The sequence below is a fragment of the Neophocaena asiaeorientalis genome, unplaced genomic scaffold (assembly GCF_003031525.2).
Source record: "Neophocaena asiaeorientalis asiaeorientalis breed wild unplaced genomic scaffold, Neophocaena_asiaeorientalis_V1.1 scaffold540, whole genome shotgun sequence".
NCBI lineage: Eukaryota > Metazoa > Chordata > Mammalia > Artiodactyla > Phocoenidae > Neophocaena > Neophocaena asiaeorientalis.
The window spans coordinates 3956389-3965647 of record NW_020172141.1 but is presented as its reverse complement, the minus strand read 5'-3'; the positions used below and the strand labels follow the sequence as shown (position 1 = coordinate 3965647).

The window sequence follows — 9259 nt, the reverse complement described above, 5'->3', positions numbered from 1 at the left end:
CCAGAAGAAAAAAAAAACCAGAAAGGCAAAAATATAAAAAAAAAAAAAAAAAAAAAAAGAGTAATAACAGATGACTAACCCTACTAGTATTAAAATTATACAACAGTAATTTAAGGAATATGATAACATATATCAAGAAAACATAACAGATTAGAAACAGTTCCAAACATATTTAGTAAACTGATAAAAGGTGCAAATCTGGTAACTGGGACAAAGGCTGGATTATTCACCAAATGGTGCTGACACAACTGGTTCTTTCAGGGGAAAAAACATACACACCTCTATCCCCCCAAAATATATGTCTACCTCATGTCGTATACTAGAAATGAATTCCAGATGGACCCCAAAAATTAGAAGTTTAAAAAAAGGAAAAGAAAGGAAGGCAAAGCAAAAACATAATAATAATAAAATAAAAAATTAAAATCTAAAGACTTCTTTGTTTTAAAAATACAATCAAGGGACTTCCCTGGGGGCACAGTAGTTAAGAATCCGTCTGCCAATGCAGAGGACACGGCTTCGAGCCCTGGTCCAGGAAGATCCCACATGCGGCAGAGCAACTAAGCCCATGCACCACAACTACTGAGCCTGCACTCTTGAGCCTGTGAGCCACAACTACTGAACCCGTGTGCCACAACTACTGAAGCCCATGCGCCTAGAGCCCATGCTCCGCAACAAGAGAAGCCACCACAATGAAAAGCCAGCACACCGCAACGAAGAGTAGCCCCCAAACTCAGAAGCTAGAGAAAGCCTGCACACAGCAACAAAGACCCAACGCAGCCCAAAAAAAAAAAAAAAAAAATACAGTCAAGGTATACAATCAAGTCTCTCACTCATGTGCCTCTCAGTTCTCCATCCTACAGCAAGCAACAAGGAATACCAGTTTCCTAGGTTTTGTTTCAGAAATATTCTGATATAAAAGCGAATATGTACACATTATTTTTCCTCTTTAAAACAAGCAGTAGCATACTATACTTAATATTCCTCACTTTGCTTTTTCAGTTTAATAGATGGATGAATATTTTAAATTTTAGACTAAGGAAGGTCTAAGCAGAGCATGAAACTCAGAAGCCATATATAGACCAATAATGAAAACAGCTAACATTTAGAATTTTTACTTACCGTGTGCCAGCCACTATGCTAAATGTTATTTACATTCTCTATTTCCATTCTACAAATAAGGAAATTAAGGCTTAGAGAGGTTAAGTAATCTGCCCAAGGTCACATAGCCAGCACAGTCCCGTTGGATATATCTGACTACATAATACTACAAAAGAACAGCTGGGGGGTAGGGGGATGTGCACATACGTAAAAAGTGAATACCCTAATATGTAAACAGCTCTTCAAATCAATCTGAAAAACACCAATCCCATCAAAAAATAACCAAAGAACAAAAGTAGATAATTTCTAAAAGAAATACAACTCCCTTCATTAAAAAATGTTCAGCGTCAGTAGTGATTGATAAAGGCCAATCAGAATCACTTTTTTTTTTCCACTTTTTTTTTTAATTAATTAATTTTTTGGCCGTATTGGGTCTTCGTTGCTGTGCGTGGGCTTTCTCTAGTTGCGGCGATCGGGGGCTACTCTTCGTTGCAGTACGTGGTCTTCTCATTGCGGTGACTTCTCTTGTTGCGGAGCATGGGCTCTAGGCGCTCGGGCTTCAGTAGTTGGGGCTCACGGGCTCCAAAGCACAGGCTCAGTAGTTGTGGCGCACGGGCTTAGCTGCTCCCCGGCATGTGGGATCTTCCTGGTCCAGGGATCAAACCCGTGTCCCCTGCACTGGCAGGCAGATTCTTAACCACTGTGCCACCAGGGAAGTCCCTTTTTCTACTTCTTAAATTGGCAAAATGCTTTAATGTGCAATATCCAGTACTGGCCAGGGTCTGGGGCATACCCATACACTGTGACAATATCCATCCAGATCTACACTATTCATATATCTGCAACACTACTTCAGAAATCTATGCTACAAAGCTGCTTGCATAAATGTACAAAATAAATACACATACACATACACACGCGCAAATAATTCACTACAGCTTTGTTTTTCTGACAAAACAGTACTGGCCGGAAACTAATTAAACAAATTATAGTGTTTTCTTTTTATAAGTGGAATACTATGTAACTGTTAATGATAGAAGTAGCTCTAAAAATACCAACATGGAACAGCAGTATACACAAGAACAGCATATCATGGTCCCACAATACAGAAAATTACATACACACAGAGAAAAAAAAAAAAACCTAACGAATACACAACACTTAGCAAGTTACATCTAGGAAGTGGTGCTTCAATTTCTTTATATACTTCCATATTGTACTTCTGTAAAATAATGTATTACTTATAATAAATAAAAGACAAGTAAAGAGTTCAAACTAACATATCCCCCTTCACTCATTAAAATGGTTTTGTGTAAATAGGGAGTAACTTCCTCCACCCTCCCCTCCTGCTCAGTTGATGCCCTCCCCCCTTCGCTCCTCCCATTCTCTCACACTCACACACAAACACACACACACACTCAGTTAATGGACTACACATTCCCTACTTCTGGTATATTTACACTGTGTATATTTTAGGCTGTAACTCCTAGAAAGCACAAGTTTTGATTTCATTCCAAATACTTAAAAGTTATCGTTATTCAAAACTGAATTAAAAAGAACTTAATCAAAAGTAATACAAAGTTAAATGTCTTTGAACAGGGGTTCAAAGGCATGATGATTACTACTTAAAACATTTCAAAATTATACAAATCCCTGTGCTATTGCCAAGGGAAATGAACTGCCGAAAACAGATTACTCTGATGCTAAACTGTGTACGACAACAAAAATGTCAAGAAAAGAGCCTATCAGTTAAATAAAGTATGGGGGGGGAGGCAATCTGTAACCATAAATGTTATGGCCCTCCTAACAACTTAGTCAAATTTTCCTAAAAAAATGTAACCTCAATTTATTCTGGTTTAATTTCAGTTTATGTATAACGAAGGAAAAAAACAGAAAAACACTCCAAACTTTATTCCTCAAGTAGAAACTGCCGGCGGGGGGCGGGGATCAAAATCATTTGGTAATCTTAACTTTCCTCTTCCTTTGTTCTGGACTAAGCTACTCAAAAATTTAATTTTTGATATAAAACTAATCAAGTACTATTCTTTCAAAGGGATCCCTCCAAAGGGATTTTATAATAATCCTATAAACCAACTATTCCTAATTCACATTTTTTCCCTAGCACTGAACTCCAAAGTCCCCTGCATATATAAATTAACACATTTTTGTTCTAATATTACTGAAATACAAATAATCTGATGAACTGATTCTGTGCTTACTTTCTCTTTCTCCCAAAAATCCCAGTAAACTGAGAGAAATACTTTTTTAAAGAAACGCTTTAATAATTCACTGATAACAGGGCTTCCCTGGTGGCACAGTGGTTGAGAGTCCGCCTGCCGATGCAGGGGACACGGGTTCGTGCCCCGGTCCGGGAAGATCCCACATGCCGCAGAGCGGCTGGGCCCATGAGCCATGGCCGCTGAGCCTGCGCGTCTAGAGCCTGTGCTCTGCAACAGGAGAGGCCACAACAGTGAGACGCCCTTGTACTGCCAAAAACAAAACAAAAATCAAAAACAAACAAACAAACAAACAAACAAAAATAATAATTCACTGATAACAGACATTTTATCTCACTGACACTGGTGAATTTCTACCTGTTTTTTTATTTCCAAAAACTACTCACCATCAAGTTCCCAAATGTGTATCCGTCGGCTTCCACAGCTGCACCAAGCAGCTGGGCTGCTTATTATGCATTCAACAAATTTCTACTACACCATTCCTGGGGACAGTGTTATTCTGGGAGTGGGGTGAGGGGAAGGATCAAAAAATAACTGAGACACAGACATGCCCACAATGGGCTTATGGTCTAGTGGGGACTAAACGGGCATGCACATAAATAACTATGACGTTATAGCAGAGGCGTAAGTGAGGCATTAAGAATTTCCAGACCATAAAACACTTTTCTTCAGAGAAGAGGAAGGAGGAGGGAGACTGACTTCCTGGATGAAGTGATATGTGCTCAAAACCCCTCAAAAAATAGGCAGTATGTAGGTGCGGTAGAGTTTGGAAAAGTAAGGTAGGGAAATAGCATTCCAGAAAAGAGCACAGAATGGGAAAAAAACAACCCTTCTTAATGCAACACAAAAGAGGCATACTATTTAACAGCCCAAGTGGAATAAAAAAACATGCTATGGGACTTCTTCCCTGGTGGCACAGTGGTAAAGAATCAGCCTGCCAATGCAGGGGACATGGTTTCGAGCCCTGGTCCAGGAAGATCCCACGTGCCGCAGAGCAGCTAAGCCCGTGCGCCACAACTACTGAGCATGCGCCCTAGAGCCCGCGAGCCACAACTACTGAGCCCACAAGCCTAGAGTCCGTGCTCCGCAACAAGAGAAGCCACCGCAATGAGAAGCCCGCGCACCGCAATTAAGAGTAGCCCCCGCGCGCGGCAACTAGAGAAAGCTCATGCGCAGCAACGAAGACCCAACGCAGCCAAATATAAATAAAAAAATAAATAAAATTGATTAAAAAACACACATGCCATGCTTCAGTATTCATGTGAGGGCATTAGTTTAAAAAGAATACTACGCCTTTTCCTTTAAAATAAATTTTATGGCATGAGTACCTATCGAAAACTAACATTCTATATGAGCTTTTCAACACGGCATTAAAAAAAATGTTTACGCTATTTATCTAAGCTTTCATATAACAATTGAAGTTTCTCACACTTAAAAAAAAAAAAGTCCAAAAAAAAAAAAAAAAAAGTCCAGAAGTTTGAGAGTAAGTGAAGCAAGCAATAACTAATATATAAAATAATTTAATCTATCTATTTGTATCTCAGAGGTACCTAACCATTGGCATAATAAAATTTCCATCACTGTAACACTGGAATTCCATGAAACATCAGTAGGTCCAGATAACCTTAAAGACATTTCTGTTTAAGAAGACAGAAGGTACTGTCATTTCATTTTTAATCATCATAGCAGATTAAAAATGAAACATAATTCCTGGTGATCATGTTACTAATGTAGATCAATACCAAGTTTTTTCAAGCTACATTTTCACTGCAGAAATGTAAAGTTAGGGGGAGTACCTAAATTCAATATCTAAGCTGAGTGACTGAGCACTCATTTCCCACCCACCCCAATTTTTGTTTTAAGTAGTAGTCAATCATCACATTGACTCATCCCATGGATGATATGGTGTCCCAGAAGAAGCTACCCTGGAAGGCAGAAGACTGGATTCTGCTACTGGCCAACAGTAACAATTTAGGCCAGACCCCTTCAATTCAGTGACCCTCAGTTTATTCACCAGTAAAACAAGTAAGACTAGATAATCTACATGACTCTACATTCTGTAACTCTATAAATTATGAGCATCTTATTTTAACCAATTTAGATTTGTCTTTGAGATTATTAAATAAAAGTAACAGCAGCACACATGGAAGAATCAAACTGAAGAGCTCCCCAGGAACATTCTTATGTCTTTGTATGGTCTCATTTTCACATGCAAAGAGGAGCGCCCCCCCAAAAAAAATATGTATCTGAAAACAATCCAAGTAATATTTTTACCACACACGCTTACAAGCTTCTGGGGTAGAAAAGTAAAAATGTTCATGGAAAACCACCACCACCATAATACCAAAATAAAAAACAGAGGCTCTACATACAGTTATTGCTACATGACAGAAGCTTTCATAGCTTTTCAATACTCCTAAGGAGTCCTGATAGAAAACCAATGTTTTTTTTTTTTTTAGGGGTATCTAACACAAGATTTGATACTCTTTAATAAATTGCTATTTATTAAGATAGAATTCTTAAATTTTTTGAGCAGCAATACTGGCATGGCTTCAAACCAGGTGCACTGAGAAACTCAAAGAAATGTGAGACCTTTGCTCTTCAGAGATCCTCACAATGTAGTTGGGGGAAAACAGGCCATAAATACCAGGGAAATTAAACAGCCATAAAATAAAAATACTAAATCAATAAGACAATTAAAGGGACAGGGCAGCATGACAGGAGACGCCAAGTCACCTCGAGCTGGACTGATCAGGAGAAGCAGCTGGGCTTAAAGTCAGAGGAGGCTGGAATGGGCAGCTCTAGACCTGACTGTCAAGGAGTATGAGGCTGTGGGGATGCATGGCTCCTAGGAGGAAACATAATAATAATATTCTATCTAAATGTACTTTTGCAACATTAAACCTGAAAAGGACAAAGTATCAATCTACAGACTGAGTTCTTTGTGCATGTAACTGATCTGGTCAACTTTATACTTTTATAAAATTCAGTAACATGCTGTAAACATAAGGCATGCCACACTGGTTGAACAAGTGAATGAACTACACACCAACAGATAAGTCCAGACATAATAAACTCTGACAACCTTTGCACCATATTCCAGTAAAATCCAGTCTCTGAAGTAAATGAACACAAGGAAGTAACTAAGTATTTGAGATCTCTACCATTCTCAGGCATCAGTTAAGAATTTGAAATTGCAATTAAGACAGGTCACAAAAAAAAAAAAAAAAAGACAGCTCACAAAATACAGTTAAAACTGAACAACAGGGGGCTTCCCTGGTGGTGAAGTGGCTAAGAATCTGCCTGCCAATGCAGGGGACACGGGTTCGAGCCCTGGTCCAGGAAGATCCCACATGCCACGGAGCAACTAAGCCCGTGCGCCACAACTACTGAGCCCACGTGCCACAGCTACTGAAGCCCGCGCGCCTAGAGCCCATGCTCCACAAGAGGAGCCACTGCAATGAGAAGCCCGTGCACTGCAATGAAGAGTGGCCCACACTCGCCTCAACCAGAGAAAGCCCGCGCACAGCAATGAAGACCCAACACACAGTCAAAAATAAATAAATAAAATAAATAAATTTATTTTAAAAAAAAAAACTGAACAACAAAACAAACACAAAAAACCTGAGAAACAAATGGCCTGACATCTACCTACATCAATCCCTGGCATATTGAAAGGCCTCTGCTTTTCTGCTGCAGATAACAATGGCAAGACAATCTCCCACTTCACAAAATTTACAAAAAAAAAAGCTTAAAAATAACTTGATTAATACAAATATGCTTGGCCTTGGGACAAATTTTACTCAAATTCAAAGAAAGTTAATTTTGAGCATTCCGTGTTTTAAAAAATTATGTGGGCAGGGCAAATTCTTAAGTTTTACTACATGATTAAATCCAACAAGACACCCAGTTAAAAATATTTATTCCTGGGCTTCCCTGGTGGCACGGTGGTTAAGAATCTGCCTGCCAATGCAGGCGACACGGGTTCGAGCCCTGATCCAGGAAGATCCCACATGCCGCAGAGCAACTAAGCCCGTGCGCCACAACTACTGAGCCTGCGCTCTAGAGCCCGCAAGCCACAGCTACTGAGCCTGTGAGCCACAACTACTGAAGCCCGTGCGCCTAGAGCCCGTGCTCCACAACAAGAGAAGCCACCGCCATGAGAAGCCCACGCACCGCAACGAAGAGTAGCCCCTGCGGTCTTCCCTGGTGGCACAGTGGTTGAGAGTCCGCCTGCCGATGCAGGGGACACGGGTTCGTACCCCGGTCAAGGAAGATCCCACATGCCGCGGAGCGACTGGGCCCGTGAGCCATGGCCGCTGAGCCTGCGCATACCGCAACGAAAAAAAAAAAAAAAATAGTAGCCCTGGCTCGCCGCAACTAGAGAAAGCCCGGCGCGCAGCAACAAAGACCCAATCAATGCAGCCAAAAATAAATAAATAAATAAATAAATTTATTTTTTTATTTATTCCTCATAGATCATGAAGAAAATCACACCTATATAAATATGTCACAGCAGGTTAGCAGATATATTTGGTAAGCTGTAATGTGAACACATTTCCCTAATTAGAATACAATGTTTATTCGTTCAATAAACATTTGCAGTGTCAATATCCTAGGCAGTGCCTTCAAGATAAAGTCAGAGAAGGGCCCACCCTGCTCCTCAATAGGAGATAAAACAGGTACGTACTTAAATACAAGGTAGAAAGTGTAAATGCCATGAGAGGAGATGTGCAGTTAAAGCATTTCAGGAGAGAAGAGGGAGCTGTTACCCTGGCACAGAAATATAACCTTTACGATCTCTGTAAAGCAATTTTCTGGGGTAGGAGTCCAACATATGGCAAGCCTTTTGTAAAAGGAAAGAGTATTTTGGTACTGCAAGCAATCACATCCTTATGTATGTATGTGCATATTATTTATATACATGTGTGTGTGTTAACCTTGATTTCCATTAACAGGTGTGCTTAAAGCAAGGCAAAGCAACTGTGTACTATAAATATTAAAATAAATAAATAAACCTCCACTGAATTTTAACAGAATGAGAAAATAAAGACAATGTTTCTTTCTGCAACAACTTGCTTATTCCTTCTGTAATCTTCACCCATGTCTAAATAATATTCTAAAATTAGTCTGCTCCTGAGATCGGGCAAGTTAGTTCTGTCAATAAATATCTTTACCAAAGGATACATCAAAACATTTTCAAAAAGTATTAAAAATCAAATAATGCCATCAACTCTTCAGTTATCCAAGAGAGAGTCACATGTGACCTATCAGCAGCAGTTATTGATCACGACATGTTGCACGAATGAATGAATATTTGTAGGCATTTTAAAATCCCAGGCCTGTTGCTCTTTACGCAACGTTCCGCCTCGAGTCACCGCCTCACCAAGATGCACGCAAGGAATGTAAATTTCAGTACAATTAGGATATACTTAGGGAAGCAAATCTGATGCAGGTGAAAACACTAATCCCACAGATTAGAATCACCCACACCTCTGCTCTCCAAGGTTAACTCTGGAGAAGCGGCACTGTAGCATGCAACATCGGTAAAAGAAAACTGACTCTCTCTGAGCAAACACTTTTCACAAATATCACCTATTCCCACCCACACCTTTAATACACGACTATACCTAATCCGGCTAATTCGAAGAATTCAGTCTCCTCGCCACTAAGACTGACTTCTCAATTACAGTTTCTCGAATCCCTCCTCCCCCCAAAAGAGAATTCACATTAAACAGCAACGATAAAAGGCAGAAGATACCGGGTTCCGATCTCCACCGTCTCCCCCGCCCTCCCTTCGCCATTACACCCCAAGTGGTTTGCTCGCAAAGGTGAACTAGTTTGCTCTTCAGGCACTTGTCCACCGCTGTCACCCGCCCTGACCCCTTGCACACTCCCGGACAGCCACCAACTCCGCCCCGGAG

At 40.3% G+C, this 9259-nt stretch overlaps 1 protein-coding gene across 11 annotated transcripts in view; it reads right to left on the bottom strand.

The window, feature by feature from the left end:
• Window positions 1–9259, bottom strand: part of NCOR1 (nuclear receptor corepressor 1) — a 141924-nt gene that overhangs the window by 131868 nt on the left and 797 nt on the right. The gene's annotated exons all lie outside the window — the stretch shown is intronic.